Source organism: Takifugu flavidus, chromosome 13 (assembly GCF_003711565.1).
Source record: "Takifugu flavidus isolate HTHZ2018 chromosome 13, ASM371156v2, whole genome shotgun sequence".
Lineage (NCBI taxonomy): Eukaryota > Metazoa > Chordata > Actinopteri > Tetraodontiformes > Tetraodontidae > Takifugu > Takifugu flavidus.
The window spans coordinates 1,881,570-1,903,818 of NC_079532.1; the positions used below are offsets into that span (position 1 = coordinate 1,881,570).

The 22,249-nt window shown below is 41.9% G+C and overlaps 1 protein-coding gene across 3 annotated transcripts in view; it reads right to left on the minus strand.

Annotated features, from left to right (window-relative positions):
- Positions 1–22,249, minus strand: part of LOC130536123 (uncharacterized) — a 144,362-nt gene that overhangs the window by 49,598 nt on the left and 72,515 nt on the right. Inside the window, exon 5 of one of the 3 annotated variants that reach the window (XM_057051787.1) lies at positions 20,473–20,523. The exons of 1 other annotated variant lie outside the window; for it this stretch is intronic. The gene's annotated coding sequence lies outside the window, so the exon portion shown is untranslated. Of the gene's footprint in view, positions 1–6,435; positions 6,595–20,472; positions 20,524–22,249 lie in introns of those variants that run through there. One more of the 3 variants, XM_057051789.1, reaches the window with a different exon arrangement.

Here is a 22,249-nt window from a genome sequence, read left to right on the forward strand (position 1 = left end):
TGTGAGTTGCTCCCAACATCAGGAACTTGTACATGAGTTTAGTTCCCGGTTGGAGGGGGCAGTGAAACCTGCACAGATCAAATTTCATAGCATAGGGGGTATGTGATTACAACTATAATCAAGCTGTATCTTCAAAGGTGATAAAGCATGTAAGGCCAGCTCTCACCCTCCCCTGAGATCAGGTCAGCATCCCTAGCATTTTGTAAAAGTATAATGGCTCAGTACGCTGCCTATGCAAGACATTTCTGTTGAGGTGGCTGGGCGGAATGCAGACTTGTAGGGCTGAGATTTATGTGACTGCTGTGGGGTGTACATGTGGGTAACAGATGGTGGCATCCTGCTCCTCTCTTCTACCTCAGCACATCACTGCTTGCTCAGACTCTCTCTGCAGTTCTTCTTCCTCTGTTACATCTGCAGTGACTCACTCCTGATGGCTGTAATGCTTCGGACTGGAAATCAGCGCCGTGAGGATCAATTGGCATTATTGGGGAACTGATCATCGAGCTATTAAAACACACGCACAGTTACTATAGTAAAAACAACAAACATTATTAAAAGGTTTATATATATAGTCCAGCAGCATAATGAACTCCTTGGCTGTCCGTCTTAGAACTGTAAAGTTTCCAGTCAATGATTCAAGCAAAACATGGCTCGATGGTCTTTTGTTTTGCACAACGGCACTCGTCAGTCCTCAGAAGTTCTGCCTGAAGCTGCATGAGATATTGGCTCTCGTTAAAATTCCTGTCCGCTTCAATCACAGTGGTAATGATCACAATGCAGTTCCCTTGGAAACAGTGTCATATCTGAGATGTGATTGACTGTGTTTGACATCCACTATGTGGGACAAATTGGTACCAGAGGCAACAGAAAATTCAGCTCAGGATGACACTCTCCAGCTGCTTTGCAAGCAGGACAGCCCTGAAGATGGTGGACCTCCTGATACGATGCTGTATTTGCATCCACCCACTTGGGCTCACAAGAACACAACAGCAGATAGTTGGGACCATTACCAATAATGTACATTTTCTATATATCTTTGGACATCTGCAGCCATCACTGTCCTCTAACTGCCTCTGTCAACCAAGTTTTAGTTGGTGATGCTTTTTCTGCTTGGGTTTGTATTTTTCAAAGAAAAGACAGAATTGCTCAATAATATGTGAAGATGTTCATCTTCAGAACAAATTTCAGGCAGATGACAGACAGACTGTTGGAACATTGTTATTCAGGTCAGTGTTTAACTGAAGATGCGTCCCTGGTCAGATGGCTTCTATGGATGGATCCTGACTAATAACTGCCCTGATGTGACTAATGGCCCACTAGACTGACCAAAACAGTCAGTGTATCCATTGATTCCTGTTACACTCATCATGGAGAAGAAGTGGGAGGACATCAGCGCATGAGTCCAAACATCCCAACTAGGGTGACACATACTTCGAACGTCAGGCATCGACACAGTCAGAACTTGGTGCAAGCAGCGGCGGACATGGGATCAGTGTTCAGAGACACAAGGCAATCATGTTGATCTATTTCCAGTAGTGTTCGGATGCTCTGGTAGGTTTTGATGCCAATTCCAGCTATGAATTAGATCAAAACGGTTCTTCGTTTGCATATCACTAATAATCCAAAAAGCTTCCCTGCTAGTTATCTTGATACAGAATTTACTGACAGGCAAAGAATTCAGGTCGGGCCCAGCTGAGTCGAGCTACAAACATAGCATTAAACAATCTGAAATGGGCATGTGGCACGGTCATAAAAAGCTGACCAATGGGAGCTGACCAGAGAACACTCACACGGACTAATTAAACTGAAGCTAGCTATGATTGTTCCTCCCACACACCTTCGGTTGGAACAAGTCTCCCAGACTGAGTTTGTGTGCAGATGCAGATAAACACACAGATGCAATCAGACAAAAACTCCCACCATCTACACATGCAAGTGTTCCACTTGGCTAATTTAATCCACCTCTCAGAGTCTGGGAATGTACTGCTGTGTGGTTTGGTGACACACTGGGCACTCAGCCACGGGGACTCACCTAGAGGTGTGCTGAAGTGTGTCTTTGCCTCTGTGTGTGTGTGTGTGTGCATATGAAAGAGACATTTGAGTTCATTTAGCCCTTGAGACCGCAGAGCAGCAACCACATGGAGTTTAGGACATTCACTGTTGTGACGAACACATGCAAAACAAGTACGGGCGCACAGATTGAACCCTGCAACCACAAACGCACACGTGCACACACCCACCCATTTGCACATGAGCACACGCATGCATAGGAGGAAATTCACATCATATTAGTCACTTAACCTTGTCAAGTCTTTATTAATGCATTTCTTTGTTTTGCTAACTGAATGAGAACAACAGGAGGAAGCATCCATACTGCAGCTAACTTTTAAGACCGAGTAAACTCAGAGGACTAATATAAAAAATACCAGTATGACGCTGGCTGCAAGTTTCTGTTTTGTAAGCATACTCCCAACATGACTTTTCTTCTGGAACAATCTTCCCCTAAACCTTACAAACAAAAAAGCTTTTTCCAATTTTCTGTATAATTTTGCTCTAGTTCTGTTTAGAAGGGGCAGGGATGCAAAAGAAAGGCAGATGTTTATAATGTGCATGCAGATGTGCAACTGTCTTTCATAGTCATTACAGTGGAATGGACTGAAATTAGGAAATTATTTCTGAAATTAAGGATTTCATAGAACAGAGATGAAAAAAAGAAAGTGAGAAAAGAGCTAAATTTGTGAATGCATCAGCATTCGGTCTGAATTAGTTTAGATGGCCTAAATCTAATGCATTTTCTGTTTTAACCAGTGGTGTACTTGCATAAATATATTGTAGAATATCCAAACATTTACTTGTTCTCTTACTTATACAACACAAAACCTGATCAGTTTCATCATGATTAAATGCATTTATATTTATATTTTAAATTCAGTAATGTGGCTTTTCCTTGGCCTCGTGTTTTTACTTCTTCCAACAACTTCATTACATATCCTGTCAACAGTTGTTTGTTTTTTTAAAGCAACTTTATGAGGTACTTTATGACTGAAGTTTCAACAGATACCTTATTTTCAAGTGAGGTAGTTTTGATTTTACTTATCTTTGTTTTCTTGTGCTTTTTTTTTTTTTTACTATGATTCAAACTAAAGAACCTGGGCAAAGTTCTGGGCAGGAAGCTCTAGTGGAGCTAAACTGTCCACATGTGTTACATGCCTTCAAGCTGCTGCAAGTAAGTTAAATGATAAGTAAGTGCATGTTCCTGATGCTAAAATGTCAGAGGAAATGCTAAAGTGGATTACAAGGTCACAGTAGAAGTTTTGATGCCTCGGGCTCACAGGTCAGGGCGCCTACATACTACAGACCTATTCTATTTAAAAAAGTAAATACAACGGTCATGTTTTTTATGTTGTGTTTGCAAGCTGAAAAAAAAGCTGAAATCTTTGCTATTGGGACCTTAAAACACGATGGACACCTGTGTTTAACATGGACAGAACACACGACAGCAAACCTGAAGTTACAGAGGATGAACTTTCAACGAAAGCTGTAGCTCAACCGTTTCTCCACAGTTTAAATCAACCCTCACAGCGTGAAGCAGCCAGAACACAAAAGTCTCCAACAAATGTGGATCTCCCTTCTTCTTCATCTGTGTTCTGTAAACTGAAGCAATGAAACATTAAACAACTCTAAACAGATTACGACGGGGATTTATGACAAGTGGAGTCAACACTGGAGAGGAAATGTAGGAAAATTTAGGCCAGGTAGAAAAAAAAAAAAAATCAACATTCCTCATACATAATTTCAAACCATCATCACTCAAAAAAAAAAAAAGTGAAATGTAAAATTTCAGCTGACAAGTGCTTGATTCTAAAATTGACAGCAAATGAACATGATACTGTAACTATAAACTGCAAATATAAACCCTGCAACAGACTAGCAGCCAGCATGTGAATAAATGGGTTTGAACTTTTGCTTTTAGCTTAGCAGAGGAAACACTCATCTGGAAGGAAATGCTTAGCTGGAGTCTACACGAGGCTTTGTGGTGTTTAATGATCATTATGCAGGAGTTCAACTATGTTTGTGGGCTCTGATGCCATTCATTCATTATTTCCAGTAATCTTCCAAATGTGGTCAACCAGAGCCTGACACTCTCATGTCTGTCAGTGAGGAAAACAGGAACCAACATCCAGAAGTTAGATGTACCCCATTTCAAAGGGTTACAGCAGCACTGTGAACGCAACCTGTTGTCAAAAGCTGCTAGCTTAATGCCAAATGAGCTAAACTGTCTACATGTGTTCCTTCTTTGAAGTCCAGACTCACACACTGTGGCTTAGAGTGTGGACTATTAGTGGGGAAAAATTAACCAAGCTTACTTTTTTCTCTGCTTTGAGCAGCAAATATTTCATAGCGATGTGTTCTTATTGCTGTGTTTATAATGATACATGCCAGCAACTGCATGATGACATCTGGCATGTATATTAGATAACAATATCTGCTAGCATTAAGACGATCAGCGAGCAGTTGCAAGTCTCAATGTTGAAGAGTTTTGTTATTGGTTCAGTCTAATGCCATGGAACATGTGTCTATAAAACTGGCCCGAGTCCAGCACTTTGACAGCAAAGAGGAAAAACACGGAATTTTCAGGGAACACCCCTTACGCTACTTTTGAAGTCTTATACAGGTCACTTCTGTTTTAGTTTTAACCAGTGCTTGACAATTTTAATCCCTCAAGGCACACAGATATCCAATTGTAGCAGCTGTGATAAATTCGGTGGAGCAAGTAAAGGCTCGCATCAGTTGGCTTTGCCTTGCTGTGAGAATGCACTGTATGTCTTGCTCTACACTCTCCTGCAAGAATCTACAACTGTGAGATGAAAGTATGCGCTTGGATAGGACTAAAATCAACTCACCTTCTAAATTAGACACGTCTAAAAAAAACAGTTACTGTTAGGAGGAAGATGAAGCAGTCCACGGAGGTGCTGCAGGGCCCGTAAATGAGGAATGAATGCAAGTGCCAGCAACATGATGTTAATTTTCATTTCAACAACAGTGAATGATCTGCTGAACAACGCCATCGGCCAAGCCCATTCTCGCCCCAAGTTGTCAAATAATGACACACTGGTAAACATTTCTAACCCTTATCATAATCCTTGTGCAAACCTTACCATGCTCATTCGTGCTGGCGTGAATATGGACACATCTGGAATGAAGTTGATTCTTATTTAAAAGTCCCTGTACCATAAATGTTACAAAGATGCATCTTGAGAGGGGACAAGGAGCAGGCAGCAAATCTTTAATGTAGACTTGTTGCAATCTTAGAAATCAGCCAGTATCTCTGAAAAAGTTCCAAATAGAAATCCCGCAGTGCCTTGGTAACAGCAGCATTGTTATTCTGAGTCTAGAAGTAAAAAGTATGATTATGCACAACTTATAACGATGACCTGCTCATCATCAGCGCATCCCAAACAAACAACACCGTTTCCTTTTTATGAAAATAACAAATAATGAAGAGTGCTTGGACTGTTGATCACTAATTTATAGATTTAAAATCGAATTAACTGACAAACGCCTACTCACATACTGCAGAATTGCTGTCTCCTTAGGTCAGGCATGCAGATGGGACACCTGGCAAAGGAAAACATCACACTGGCAGGGGGAATGCCGCACCTGCTAGCTATGAGGATAATTTTCCGAGGTTTAAACACATGTGGTAGTTAGGTTGGCATCAGGAAGCAAACTGGCATGACTGAGCAGGTTCCACTCACAGGACAGAGAGGGTGAAGTGGCTGTGGGGAGGGGACTTAAGCTGAAGTGCGTATGGCGACGGGAGTGGGAACCCAGGCTGACTAAGGGGCTCTGGAGGTGGGGGCTAGCTGTTTTAACTGCCCACACACTGCACGGTGCTACAGAAGAATCTTAGACATTCCACAATGACCCCCCCTCTATCAGTTTTACCCACCCTTCAGCCTCACCCTGGAAGCTCCTGTCCTGAGGTGTTACCCATGGGCTGGAAGCAAAGCAAGACAGTCTCACAATGTTGGCCTGTCTGTCTGAAAAATGTTCTTATGCATCTGTTTTTTTCTCAACAGCTAAAGTCAAAGAAGCAGCAGCTACTCACAGAGACACGTGCACTCATTTCCACAGTGATTCATACACACACCAAACTGTGATCTTGGCGAGAAAAACCTGTCACACAGGCATACTGACACATGATGGTTTATACACAGAAATATGAATAGCAGCCTTCACTGAGATGGATTCAAAGAAAAAGGCTCCAGTGAAATTGATCCACTGCTTACAGCCCCTGGCTCAAAGATCTAATTCAAGTCTTTCACCAGGACACATGTTTACACAGAGACGCAAAAGTTAAAATGCACACATGCACACTCCAATGCGTCAGGAAGGCTCACAAACCGCTACCGTGTTCTGGTCTGAGCTCACCTTTGTGTGCAGCAGTGTGTCTCAAAACTCCAGCATGAGGTGTGCATCAGTCTTTCCTCTCCTCAGTCTCCCCTTCGCCCTCTCTCTCTCTCTCTCTCTCTCACTTCTCAACCTGTAGTCGTCGTGTGGCTCTAGCGCTGTTGCAGCAGACTAAAGTGGTGGGAAAATGAAGGAGGGAGGGAGGCTGGGATGGACTGACAACTGAGTCCTGCCCAGACTCATGACAGAAGCTTCCAGAGGAGAGACTGTATTAGAGCAGTTCAGCATACTAAAACTTTAGGTTTTTTTTAAAAAACCAGGCTGTTGTCCGATTCATTCACTCTTTCCACCAACCTTTTTCCAAAACTACTTCATTTCAAGAGGATCTGTTAATCTCTTTCATTCTGAAACTATTCTGTCTCCCCTATGTTGCACATCTGCAATACTGTAGCTCTTCTTTGGTCTTGCTCTGGTGTGCAGCTGTGAATGTGTGTGTGAATGTGTGTGTGCGTGTGTGTGTGTGTGTGCAGTAGGATGCACTCTGTATGGCAACAGAAGGGATCTACAGTTAAAACGAACCATAAATCTACGGTCTACTGAAGGTATTTAATAGATAATCTGCAGAAACGTGCAGGGCGGCTCATGGATCGTTCACTGCGCCATGTGAGATTGTGTAACATGGCCTTCCCAGCTGCAGTGCATGCACCTTTAACTTTAGGTTTTAATAGCGTTGACACTGTCTTTCCAGAATTTGAAGAATGCACTATGCTTACGAGGCAGTGCGTGTGTCCATTAAAGGCCAAACCTCCCAGGAATCTCCTGCAAGGAATCTTGCAAGGGACATTAATGGATCTGTGGTTAAATGATAATGGTAGATTGATGATTCCAGATAAACCGTTTTTAATCAGTAAAAACAAATGACAGATGGGATGGAGAGGAGAAGAGTGTATTCAGTCCAACTGCAGTCATCCTATAACTTGTTCAAGCCGAGCGGAGTTCAGACTTGAGGATGACATACAGCTTTCACAGTCATTTCCAGTTCTGTGAAGACTCATCCCATGAAGTGCACCATCATTGTGGCCTCTGCACCTCCACCACACAGGAAATATCATAACCCCCAACAGCCACATCTCCAACATGGATTTGTTCCCACATACTCCTAATTTCCAGACTCACAGATAACGGGCTTCTCTTGCTTCATCTTTCTTGACTCTATGCCAGTCTTCCCTCTCCTCTCTGGGAGACGAGCACTCCTTGAATGAAAGTGATGGAGATAACAGAAAGGCAGAGCACAGGGTATGAGCTCGGCCTGTGATCGAGAACTGAAATTATGAGAAAAATCCTGTTTACAGAAAAAGAGCCTTGACCTATGAGTCAGAGCATAGTCTTTAAGAGTCTGGCGGTTTCCTTCCACTCCTGGTCATTGCTAAAAGCCCCTGCAAACTTCCCAGTTCCCAATAGTTTCATAAAAAGCATTTCAAAATTCTCCTTCCCTGATTCGCAATAAAAAAGTTACATCATGTCAAGGCTTCTAATGTGATAACACCTGACAACTGTACACATATTTAGGTGTTGATCACTGGTGTTTACTGGCAGAGCTGTATAGAGACGTAAATACACTTCAGTTAAGAATGTATAAAATGTAAATCATCACTGTAACTTGGCTCTCATCAGAGTCAGCCTATGCATTTGGCTCAGAGCCTCAGCGAATGTATGGTTTATGTACGTGTCACAAAGGAGTTGACGTGACACTGATCTGTCTAGTGATATAAGAACCTTCCCATCAGTATGGATGCAGAGAGAGAGAAATAGGGATTCTGCACAAAGTAAAGAAGCTCTAAGTGATCTAGAAAGAATTTACGAGGGGACAGTTTGTTACATGATGCCTGAAGATAAACAAATAAACACACACACACATACACACACACACACACAGAGTGGAAATTCTTTAGCCAATTTTCAGCTGGAACATGGCTTATGAGCATCCACAGAGGAAGACAAGGTATGATACAGTGGACTGGAAAATGCGAGGAAGGAAGCCTGTGGTGTTTCATGTAGTTGAAGTTTGGAAACATTCACAATAATAATCATCTTGTGCCCATCAGCAAGAAGTACAAAAACACATTCTTGTACAAGCCATGAGCAAAATCATTGGAAAATTAATCAACCAGAGTTATTCTTTAAAATAAGTGCTCAAAAAAAGAAGAAATTTCTTTGACATTCTCTAAATCCTCTAAATGTTCTTTACCAGGAGACCATGAAGAGGCCATAAATAATGCAGGTTTGTCATGTGGGAAATAACAGAAATCTGAGCCCTCTGGTCATTATTTCCAGGCTGTCTATCACTAAGTGGCAAAGATAAGAACTAAATGAATGAGTTTGTGTATATGAGGGCAATGGAAAGAGGAAAAGAGCCAGAGTTTGTCTGTTGCTTCAACATCTGCCCCTAACAACAGTCACCGCAGGGGACAGGCGAGTTCATGCAGGCTGAGGCTTGAGTACAACACAAGATCACACTAAACCACACAAGATTATGGCCCCACCCACATGTGTGGTTATTATGGGGAGGTGGTGGAGCGAATGAAGTTTTATACGTTTTTTGGGTGTTAATTTTGCAGAAAGTCACGTTTGAGGTCATTAGAGACATCAGCTTTGATGGAATTTCAAGGGGAAAGACCTGGGAGAGTCCCCAGACGTACAGCATTTAAGCATACACAGTTACAAAATGTGAAAAGTATCTTCAGTTACATCTTTGTCATTCAACATGATGTATAACAGCATGAGAAGAGTTTCTTATCACTTTCTTAGTCTAGATTTTAGCTTCATCTCCACACTTCCTGATAAGTAAGTTCTGAACTGAGAACTTGGGTAGCTGGAAACACGTTGCAATCCCCTTGTAGTCTTCTCCTGTTTTTTGGGTATTAATTATTTTCATTCTCAGAGTGCTAGGCCACTGCTGGGAGGGACTCATGGATGCTAATTGTTGGGGCAGGGGGAGAGGATTCTGGGTATTTATACGTGACCTTTCCTAATGATGACTGTAAATGAGCCATGACCTTAACAGGCTTATTAATGGTCTGACACTATTTTTTGTTTGAATATTGAAAAAGAGTTCTTGGTGTTCAACTTTTAGCCCTTTGGAGATCATTTCACCTTATACGTGTTAAACTGTTACATTTACATTTACAGAAATTTTGACCATGGTTGTACTTGGTATATAAATGGGGGACTTTACAGCTTTTAGATTCTTAAAGCAGTTGGTTATTTGGATTACAACAGAGGAATGTGGATTTTGTATCTGTTTCTTGGGTATTTAAATTGTTTGGGTGATGGCTGCAGCATTGTTTTGTTATGAAGCCTCAGAAATGTAATCTGGATTAACAAACTTTACCTGACTTCATCAATGGTGTCAGTGTGGACTGAGATCTCATTTCTGGGTTAACCGATTCTCCAGAACGGAACCAAATGTACCAACATCTCCAAACAAACCATGTCTCAGTACTGCGATCAAAAGGCAGTGATCTGACCACATGGAAATAAGTCAGTCACGTCTTTGAATTTTTTGTTGTATGTGCAACTGGAGGGCCGTCAGATTTAATGGTAGTTTATAACTGTGGATTTGATGGCGAGACATGGAATTTTTTAGTTCTTTTTGGTCATAAGGAGACATAATTCCTTTTTAGGTCTCAAACTGGAATATGTTTAAAAGTCCCTGATCTACCATGTAGCAATAATTCACACATTTGACTTTTTTAATAGTACATCTGGCTGTTTAAATACAGTCCACAATCATAGTGCTGCAAATTCCCAGCAGAATGATTGGCTTTATCTGACCTACCTGCCATTTGTTCTTGTAGTCAATGGGTAAAAAAGTGAATAGATTCCTTCTCAGAACATGAATTTATTCCAACTGCCAGTTAAATGAACACACACCAAAGGTCATGCATTTCTGTTGTCTCCAGTCTCATTTCTTACAACTGTGGTTAATTATCAGCTTCATGGAGAACAAAACAAAGCTTCCTTGAAGATTCCTTAGCCATGTAACTGTTTTAGTACAATCTGCAGAAATCCCATTTTTTACAACTCTGCATTCTAAATTTATTTTCCAGACTTAATACAGCTGCCAAATCTATTGACATAATAAACAATGCCAATATAGGTCCATACATGTGCTCTAAACCAAAAGTTCGTAAACCTGAGAGGGTCTCATCAAAGCCAGTTTTCATAGGACACCTAAAGTCTGCCCACTCAACCACGTGCTGGCCCTTTATCTGCCTCCTGATGTGTTTCGGGGGTGTGTCAGACAGGATGGGGATGAGACAGGATAGGATAAGGAGGACGTGCAACCTAAATATGGCTCTTGCAGCCTAGGCCACATGGAGACAGAGATGGGGACCACAGACCTCGGTACTGTACAATTATCCAAAACAAGAGTCAAGCCAACCTCCAGTCAGTAAGATTCCCAACAAGAGCACAGCGCAGTAAAAGCTAGACAAAATCTGCCTGCTCTTTACCCCCCTCCAAAACAACGATAATATACTCACCAAAACATTAAAATCATTTAAGGCAGAATTGTTATACTATGGACACGCACCATGACGTGTGTCTAGATGACAGAAAATCTGTCTTTCTAACACTCGGTAGGCGTTTTATCTAAATAAATATCAACACAACCAACCCCACCTCAAATATATCTTATCATTAAGGAATGCCTTGGGCAAATACCAGCTTAAACATCTGAGCGTTCACCTTTCTCTGCACATGCATATGGCACACATATCAAGGCTGTTATGCCTTTTGAGTAAATTACTAACAGTCAAGCTGTGAAAAGCTGTCTGGGGCCGTGAGCCGCGGGCATTCCACAGGATTGAGGACCCACAGATGGAGACAATACCTGAATCCCAACTGCACAGAGAGGCCAGGGACGCCTGTAGCTCTATTGGGACATCAGCAGCCAATAGAACTTCTGTACCATCTAGGTGACATATGGCTCGATGCAGAGAATTTATTTTAAAGCTGGACAGGTTTGATGGCTTCCACCCTTTTGAAGGGGGGAGCAGAGGGGATCCAGATCAAAAGCCCTTCAGTGACTCCTGATGTGCATTCTGGTTGGATGCATGAAAATGATACAGATGAGCAGAGGCGCCAGAATAGCATATGGAGGTTTATAATGACACTGACTTCAGTGCACAACAGTGCAGACAGTGCCAGAAAGGTCTGAAGCAGTTTCATTTATTGCATTTTAGATTTAATGTTACTAAGTAAATTATTTGTTGATCTTAACAATGGCTACTAAATTATCATTTGGCTACTAAATTAACTTCAAAGCCATCCGTATCAAACCCATGTGGAGTTACTTAGGCTTGAAAGGGATTTCAGAGTCAAGCAAATACTTGTGCTTGTTGAAATGTGAGAAAGTGTGAAGCCTTTTTAATCAAATACAGCTTGACCAAATACAAACATAGGAAACTTTGGATTTACACGTGTGACCTTAGAGGTGATTTGTAAGCATGTGCTATTAGTCAAGACTGAATGTATTTTGAACATTTATCCTTCTCAGTGGATGAATCCTTGAGTCTTTTGGTTAACCCCTGACCTTTCCCATAATACCAGCCTTATAGTGACATCTGTGCTTTCAAGGTTGGTAAGCCATTGCTGTGGTTATGTGGTAATCTTTTTTAATTGGTATGGTATATTCACTCCTTCTCACATGTCCAAGGAAATACAAGCCCTTCTGAAATAAAATGAAAACTATATTGCTGGGGAAAACTCTGGAGGGATAATCTATCAAGCCCAAACTTGGTGCTGAAGGTATTATTGATGCAGCAACATCTGAGGAGATGAGAGACAGTAGAAAAGCAACAAAAATGGCAAACTGTTTGCTGTTAACGAAGGGCTGATGAGGGAATTCCATGCACCATTTGCATTTACAAAATTTGCCAGATCTATGTCTCATCAGTAGCATGTAGCCGACTACATCTATCTTAAATAGTATCCTATGCTCTTTATTAAAGGCCAGGTCTGGGTTGCTGACAGGGTAAGGTCACAAAGTTTACAAATCTGGATGCTGGAGAACTGCAGTTGTCTCTGGAATGTGGGGATGACACTGCTGTCAATGTTTTCTCTAAGGAGATTTTGCCATATCACATGGAAAGAGGCTTAGTGGCACATGCCATCTAGGCACAGGAAACTTTGAGGCATGAGGCAACTTTAAAGTGATTAATTCCAACTCTATGATTAAAGAGTTCAGTTGGGACCAGGAATCACACTGACTGGTAGGCCTTTGTTTATAGTCACCCAAAGTCTCATCTTATTGTAGTTTGTAAATATATTATCGCAGTTATACAGCTAACCCCCGCACCAAGGGCCTTAAACACCAACAGCAGCCCTGGGAGCCAACAAGACTCTAACACCTTCTACATTGAAATCTCTGAATCTGGGGATTTGAACCTTTGGCTTAAAATTTTGCAACTCTTTCCAGAAAACTGATGAGCTGACAAACCTATTCCCCCAGCGCTGTATGATAATGAGGCTTAATGTTCAAGTTGATTATAGTAGACTACTTGTAACCAGAAATATTTGCTGTGGATCATATTTCTATGCTATTCTTGAAGTGGAAAAGCCTGAAAGAAGCAGCTTTGATTGGATTACAGCAATCAGTTGGTTTTCCCTATGAAAATGAACCAGCCACAGTCTTGCGTCTTCCGCTCCTGACTTCTCTATTTTATCGCATCAACTCACTCTCATGTTGTATCAGTGGCTGCAAAACACGCTGGACCGACTGGGATCCAGCGCTGCCATCACCATGGCAGCACTGCTTGTAACTAGTGACATACATAAAGACAGATGTGACATATATAAAGACAGTTGTGAAACATGTAACGACAGCTCTGACATATATAAAGATAGATCTGGCATATATGAGGATACAGGGCTTGTAACCACTAACTCCCATCACATAAAAGTGAAATCAGAACACAGGAGCTGGTATTTTAGAGTGTTGAGCATTAGAAGGAAAAAACTGTGCAACAGCATGGAAAGTGTGGCTGACCATGATGGGGCTGACAGAACTGACACATATCACAGCTGGGATCCAGAAAAGATAAATACAGAGCAAACTGACTCTGATGCCTTTAATTAAGATAAATTATCCAGTGTTTCTGTTGCATTTCACCTAATTAATACCAGCAAATGTGGTGGGGACCTGTGTACACCATCCTGCTCCACAGGTACAGGAACTCTGAAAATGTCAGGAACACCAACCACCCAGACCAAAATCAAGACAACAGAAATGTGTATTTGGCATTTCCTAAGCTGTGACTGAGTAGGCAAGGTCAAAGTGTTTTAATGCTAAGGTTTGAAAGCCAGCGACCAACCACCAGTTGATTGAACCTCAAACAAAAGGCCTCCCCTATATATTGATGTGTTTTTTCTTACTTCTCATGTTACTCTGCATCGGTTTTGACCTTTCCAGGACTGTTTGTTTGTGCTGATTGCCTACCACTCCACCTACCACTTCAAGTAAACCTGAAAAGATGAAAGCCTCCTTAATTGTACTGTTCAGTCATTTGTCTCTGGTCTCCATTGTAACAGGAATCTTTCTGACTGGAAAATGCAGTTTCTTTCCCCCTTTCCTGTTCTGTCAGCAGACAAGGGCAAAGAAACTGAGTAGATCTATTCCTGTCAAAGTGAAATGGCTGGAAATACTGTATAACACTGGTGTTACGCAATGTTTGCTTAAAGCTAATCTACAGCATATACAGTGATAGCTCTGCTTACATCTGAACTGACTTCTGTCTTACAACATGATAGATGCTATAATAGGAGCTTTTAATAAACTGATTTTAAAAACGACAAACAAGTTTCTAAGACGCTACGCAGACACAGTGTTAACTTGTACTACTGGAGAAATTAGCGTTTCTTCCTTATGCTCTGTATAAAGCTGATAAATCTGCAAACCACTGACAAAAACTCTCCATATGGAGTACAAAGCCCAGCACAAATATACACCATTATTTATGCACATATGACCTTTTTTTAATGATCACTACATCAATTATGAAAGAACTGAGTTTTCCAGTACAACATATCTATTGTCACACTTAACCTGTCTTGCAACTGTTTACTTATTTTTTAACTAAAGCTTTCTTGAATGGTTTTATTCAGAGATGATTAAACACAGAGTGGGTAATGACGTTTTTTGATTGATAGTCTTGGCCTAGTTTGTGGGCACCAAAGACACAATAGGACACTTCCCACAGTGGAAGATCTCAGACAGCAGGTGCTGTGTGGGTTTCTGGGCCTCAGCTTCTATGCACAGTATTGTATTTCCAATGTATACCTCATATGTGACCAAAAACCCAAATAAAATGAAACCAATTCACAACACAAAGGTAGTAATTACACCCTATTCCTTTTACAAGCCTGAACGCTGTCACCGTTGTCTTACTCACCCAGGTCGTTTTGCAGTTCGTAAACTCAAAGAGGCTGAAATTTTAGAAACATGTAATTTACCTGGATATGTTTAAAGCTAAAGGTTAACCAATGTCATAAACCTCTTGTGAGTTAACTACAGTGAGGTATGAGGTATTATGGAGACTGCTGGGGCTTTGACAGTAGGGTGGGGGGAGAGAAGGCATCACTTGGAAGCATGAGTTGGTCTTAGCCTACACATGACATCAGTTGCAACATGGTTGGTTCAGCGAGGATAGAGATGAGCCTGGACGTAAACGTGCACAGTCTCACAACAAGATCTCTGACATGCATGAAAGCCCATCCTGTTTTCTCTACCTGAATGTGACTTAAGGAAGATCCCAGTGTGATGGTTAATATGCCCGTGCTGAGTTGAAACCTTCTGCTTTAGGCAGATTCTCAGATTCCTCACTGATCTATAGGAAAAAGCCCTCCCACACAGGAACTCTTATCAGATTTGTTATACTGAGATGACAGCTGCTTTAAAGTGATGTCAACTTTTAATTTGAAGCATGTAAATAGTCTGCTGACTACATCGCTTAAAATGATTTGACATGTCATCTTCCATCCATCCATCCATCCATTCTCTACCGCTTATCCGGGTCGGGTCGCGGGGGTAGCAGCCTAAGGAGAGAAGCCCAGACTTCCCTCTCCCCAGCTACCTCCTCCAGCTCATCCGGAGGGATCCCCAGGCGTTCCCAGGCCAGTCGAGAGACATAGTCTCTCCAACGTGTCCTGGGTCTCCCCGGGGGTCTCCTACCGGAGGGACATGCCCTGAACACCTCACCAGGGAGGCGTCCAGGGGGCATCCTGATTAGATGCCCAAGCCACCCCATCTGGCTCCTCTCAACGCGGAGGAGTAGCGACTCTACTCCGAGTTCCTCCCGGATGGCAGAGCTTCTCACCCTATCTCTAAGGGAGAGCCCAGCCACCCTACGGAGGAAGCTCATTTCAGCCGCTTGTACCCGTGATCTTGTTCTTTCGGTCATGACCCAAAGCTCATGACCATAGGTGAGGGTAGGAACGAAGATCGACCGGTAAATCGAGAGCTTCGCCTTTCGGCTCAGCTCTCTCTTCACCACAACGGACCGGTGCAGAGTCCGCATTACTGCAGACGCCACACCGATCCGCCTGTCGATCTCCCGCTCCATTCTTCCCCCACTCGTGAACAAGACCCCGAGGTACTTAAACTCCTCCACTTGGGGCAGGATCTCCTCCTTTACCCGGAGAAGGCACTCCACCTTTTTCCGGTCGAGAACCATGGCCTCGGATTTGGAGGTGCTGATTCTCATCCCAGCCGCTTCACAGGCGGCGGCGAACCGATCCAGTGATAGTTGGAGGTCACGGGCCGATGAAGCCAACAGGACCACATCATCCGCAAAAAGCAGAGACGCGATCCTGAGGTCACCAAACCAGATCCCCTCAACACCATGACTGCACCTAGAAATTCTGTCCATAAAAATTATGAACAGAATCGGTGACAAAGGGCAGCCCTGGCGGAGGCATGAAAGCCCATCCTGTTTTCTCTACCTGAATGTGACTTAAGGAAGATCCCAGTGTGATGGTTAATATGCCCGTGCTGAGTTGAAACCTTCTGCTTTAGGCAGATTCTCAGATTCCTCACTGATCTATAGGAAAAAGCCCTCCCACACAGGAACTCTTATCAGATTTGTTATACTGAGATGACAGCTGCTTTAAAGTGATGTCAACTTTTAATTTGAAGCATGTAAATAGTCTGCTGACTACATCGCTTAAAATGATTTGACATGTCATCTTCTTTGTGCAAAACAAAATGAAATCTTGGTTATTATTTTTTTTCATTTTAATAGATACCAAGTTCATCTGGACATGACATCCAGTTCAAAAACTGATTGATTATTCATAAACACAACTTCCACTGAGGGGAACACAGATACCGCACCTGTCTGTCACTAGCAAGCATTAGACCTGAGTCCCAGCCTGCAGGCCTGGTCATGAAACTGGGCCCCCCCCCATTAACTGTGCACGCGTCCTGACCTCGAGAATCACTCTCAGCTGTCAGCAGTGTAGAAAGCTCTTAAAGGGGTGGGTCAGTGCAGAGCAGAGCAGAGCAGAGGAAGAAGAACAAAAGCAGTGTCAACAAGCTCGCAACCATCCCTGTGCAGGATGTTCTCCAGCCAAGACTGTTGATACACTCTCCACGAGAAGAGGGGCTGGTTTAATCACTGCAGAAGAATGATGGGTTGACAAATGCTTCCAGCCCAAGTGGCTAAAAATGCAACGTAACACAGGATGAGAGCATTAAAATCTTCACTGGACACAGTTTTGAACGTTTTAAGCTGCACAATTTACTTTGACACACAAATGTCTTGGACCTGCTTTATCAAAGTGAACTATTAAAGCTATCGGAGTGCACTTTCACATTCAAAACTGATGATCTGGTTGAATTAAATAACTGACAAATACTATTAATAGCAAGAGGCTGAAAAGTCCACATTTTTATGCTTTTAACTGATACACTGAGAATATGTTGCTTCTTATATAGTTAGAATTCTGCTCTGATGTGGTGCCAAGACTGTTTGACTGCAAAACATACGTTGGGGCGTACGGTAAATGTTTTAGAGAAATCTCCAAGAATTACCACTGCCAAGGGAGTATTTGTAACGTACAGCATTGTGAAATAACACAATATATTAGGCATTAAATGGAGCAAAATATTAAGATTAATGCAAAATGTTGCAATGAACAACAATGAAATGAATTAAAGGCAGTCCCATCTCCTGCTTTATTCTGCTCCATCTTGATCATCATAGGGATATATGAAAAGCACCTGCTGCATCCTCCTTTGATTCTATCAAAGGCACATGGTTGCCCTATCTTCAAACTCATGGTGCTGCTCCATGAATCATTCCTTTTATTCACAGGGATTCTCTTTATCCCTCACATAAACATCTAACAGCTGCTTTTTTTCCTTTGAAATGAGTTTTTCCTACTCTGTGGCAGTGGTAGCTTCTACCATATTGCTCTTTAGATGACATTTTTTCACAGAGTAATAACTTTATCTGAGCAACACAAAAAGCCCAGATCACAAGACGCCTTTTCAATTTTTTGATTTGTGTTGTTTTGTTCCTTGTGTTGTTGTTTGGTGACTAACCTCATTTATCTCACCTGTGTGGTTTTCTCCTGCTCGTCCTGCCCCATTTTTCTTTGACTACATGAGTATCTGTTGGCATAAATCCTTGTCAGGTTGTTTTTGGTATTTCTTCTTTATAGAATATTTATAGAATTTTTCTCTGCATCTGGTTTCTGAGATCAGACTTTCCACTCTCTTTTGCATTTATATGATGGACTGGTTATCTGGTTTTGACATCTGGCGGCTCCTGGCTCTGCTGTCTGGCTCCTGGCTCTGCAGGAGTTCATGATCCCAAGCCATGGATGGATGGATGGATGGATGGATGGATGGATGATGGATGGATGGATGGATGGATGGATGGATAATGGATGGATGGATGGGCAGATGGATGGATAGATGGATGATGGATGAATGGGTGGATGGATGGATGGGCAGATGGATGAATGGGTGGATGGACAGATGGATGGATAGATGGATAATGGATAGATGGGTGGGTGGATGGGCAGATGGATGATGGATGGATAGATGGATAGATGGATGATGGATGATGGATGGATGGATGGATGGATGGATGGATGGATGGATGGATGGATGGATGGATGGATGATGGATGGATGGATGGATGGATGGATGGATGATGGGTGGATGGATGGATGGATGGGTGGATGGATGGATGGAGGATGGATGGATGGATGGATGATGGATGGATAGATGGATGATGGATGAAAGGGTGGATGGATGGATGGATGGTGGATGGATGGATGGGTGAATGGGCAGATGGATGATGGATGGATAGATGGATGGATGGATGAATGGGTGGATGGATGATGGGGTTATAATTTGTATGTACACAGGAAAATGTTTATATTATACAAGTGAGTCAGCTAAAATGGAAATGATTGGTGAAAAGGTTTAAAATAGAAATGTTGGGGAACAAATCCCATAATGGTAATGAGGTAATGGGAAATACTCTGGCCGAGAAGAGCGGACAAAGGCTGAGAACCACAAAGGACCAATTTCTTTTGCTGGACAAAAATCAGTATCTTATAAAAGCAAATACTGGACCTCAGCTGTGCACAAATCAGATAAAACTGATGGTCAATTTTCACCAGAGTGACCTAATGACCGAAGGGGAACAACAAATCTGGTGGTTAGCGGAGAAAAGGATCTCACATTAGGAGCAGAGTGCGGTGAAGCTGCAGGGAAAGCGAAGGAGCCAGACTCCAAAGTGTCCTCTCTGCCTCTGAGGTTCTTTTACTTTTGTGGCTTCTAAACCTCATGTCTTTGGAGTCCAGTTACTCTATTTATGCAAGAAAATAAGGAAGAGAATGCTGCCCCTCCTAAATCTGTAAACTGCAATTAAGCTAAATTCCAAGTTTATTTCAAAATGCCGTCTTTGCTCCAGACCATGAGAGACTAAAGTCTAAAATTATCACACTTTTGGTCAGGAGGCCAAGAACAAGCCGACACGAGGAGTCGTCTCACAGGATCACACGTGCAGCGGAAGGCACAAACTACTGTTTCGATAAACCGACATATTTCAAAATATGTAAATAACATTTCGCGCAGAATTTAAAGCAGTTGAAATATTGCGCATTCATTCTAAAAAGGTTTTAAGCAATAAAAAAGTCTTTTTTAGGCTCTTATATCCATTTTAATTTGATATTCTCACAATGCTTTTGCTTTACCTTGTCTTTTGCTTTGTCTTTTTTCTGTTCCACTTGTGAAATGAATTGGGACGGTGCTGCACGGTGATTTTCAGCTTTAAATAAAACTTGACTTGATTGACTGAAGTTTATTGTGTTTTGTTAAGTCGGCTCCCGCAAGCCCACAGACCTTACGCAGGAAGGCGACTTAATTAAAGGCATCGCGTCGGTTTCACTGTTTCAAGTTTTCACCTCTAACCAAAGGTTGGACAAATGGATACAAACAAAAAAAAGCCCACGCCCCTCTCCACAGCTCTTTCTGTTGCTCAGTCGCTCTGAATTGTGTTTATACGTTGGTACGGTAATTGAAGGGGCTGGAACCGGAAGTCTACGACTCAGGCTGCCTTTGCCTGGAACACTGGTGGTCAGCAGAGGAAAATAAAACAAGGGTTGGATTTCACTGGGAGGGGCAAAGTGTTAACCATGCATTATTCCCTGCTGGCTGTGGTCAGGGAGGGCTGTTCATATGTGGGAGGGTTGGACAAGAAAATGATGTGATGTGATGATATTTCATCCGTCATAAACACACGCTGCCTTTAAAGTGTGCAGTAGAAAGCTTTTTTAAACTATTTAAACTGTAAAAGTATTCTCTCAAAAAAGCACAATACAGACTTTTAAATGCAAAAAAACAACAAAGAAACGCATGAAAATAGGCTCCACAGAAGATTTTTGTATTAAACAAAGTTTTCTATTCAAATAAAATGCAAAGCATGGCAAAGAATGCTGAAATAAACCAGGTGTGTGGGTCTTTGTGTGTTTGTCCCTCACCATGTAGGCCATCATGCACCGACGCTGCCAACATCTAAAAGGAAATGCCACCTGTAAACAAAGGAGAGGGTACGTCAGGGTGCACGTGCTGTATAAAACATCGGGCTGTGGTCTTGGAGTGGAAACAGGTATTTTGTGAGGATGTTTTTGAACTCAATATTTGTGTTTGCTTTTTGATTGCCTTTGAAATTGGAGCAGGCTTCGCCTTTGTATTGGAAATAAAAAATAACAACTAGCACATAATTAAAATTTCCTCTGCTTTTATTCCAGTTACTGCTGTTTCTTCACAATATTTACTATTTGTTTCAGTTAAAACTATGACAGATTTACCAAACCACAGACTTAATTTCATCTCCTGGAAAGAATTAAACTGGAACATTAGAACTATATTTTCCCCTCTGTTTAACTAAACTTTGCAACTTCACTCAAAGAGATTGAAAGAGAATGTTCTGTTATTTATTTGCAGATTATTTTGACTGACAGAAGTAAGAAAAGAAAGAATCTTCTGATTTTGCAGGATTTAGGTTGGCTACAGCACAGATGTTTAAACCTGACCTGTAAGGGAGAAGAAGCGATTCTAACACTATAATCCTGCAAACATTCACCGGTCTGACTACAAAACCAGTAAATATGAGAACCAAAAATGGTTCCACCCTAAATCGTAATGTACTTTGGATCTAATGCATTCTGTCTTATACAGGCATGGTCAGTTAACAGAATTAATATGTAAATAAAAATTGAAGATGGTTGCTCAACATCCTCTCCACCCTGGTACCATGTGGAAGGAGAGCTTAATATCACAAATGGGAGACGTTTCAAAGGCAGCCATCCCAGCAGATGCACAGACCAGGCTGACCTAGCAGTGACCCTGCATTAAGTGCAGCAGGGTCAAAGGTCACCATGGAAAGTAAAGACAGTGGATAAAACACAGGAGAAGAGTGTAGGTGCAACAATCCAAATGATCAAGGACATGTACAAAATGGTGCAATACTGACTTTAGCCACCCCTTCAATCATGTCTTCACAACTTTCCCCTCAGGAAGACGTTTTAGAGCTTTTAACACAAAAAAACCTATTGAAATCCCATTTTCTCAGCAGCATGTCCAGAGGAAACATTAAATTACTGAGTGGTGGCTGCACAATCCTGCACTTAATGATTGCAGAGTACAGCCGCTGAAGTCTGCTCGCATATGTTTCTGTGTTTTTCAGCTATTATAGATATTTTTTTGTTCTGATTGTTTGCATGAAATGAAGTGTTTTTGTTTTGATCCTGTACCTTTCTCAATTGCATAATTTTCTCTTTATACTTTCCTATATTTGAAGCTGTTGTTTCTTCTTGCCTTCTGTGGCTGCGCAAAATGTTTCGTAACACGACGGTTTTATTCACTTTAATTCCCTCGTGTCCGTTTTGCTGCCTGGTTCTTGTCCCATCATGAGCGCATGAGACAGATTCCAATGGCTAAGTTGTATGGCAACAAACAACTGAATTTTAAATAAACATTTTGCATGACAAAACCAACGTTTGACTAATAGGCAGAAAGATCCAAAAGTTCCCGCAGCACCACAGTCTGTTTCAATTTAACTCCTTTGCCGAAGCACATGTGGCCTCAACCTGAGCAATGTTCGGTGAATAACAGAAACAGACCCAGATAACAGAGAGGTTGAGAGAGAGATGACCGTGGTGAGTGTCTGCAGCACTTGCAGGGTGGAGGTGAACTTAGCATCCCAGACTCCAATTGCACCAATATCTGACTAAGTTTGGGAATCACTCACACATT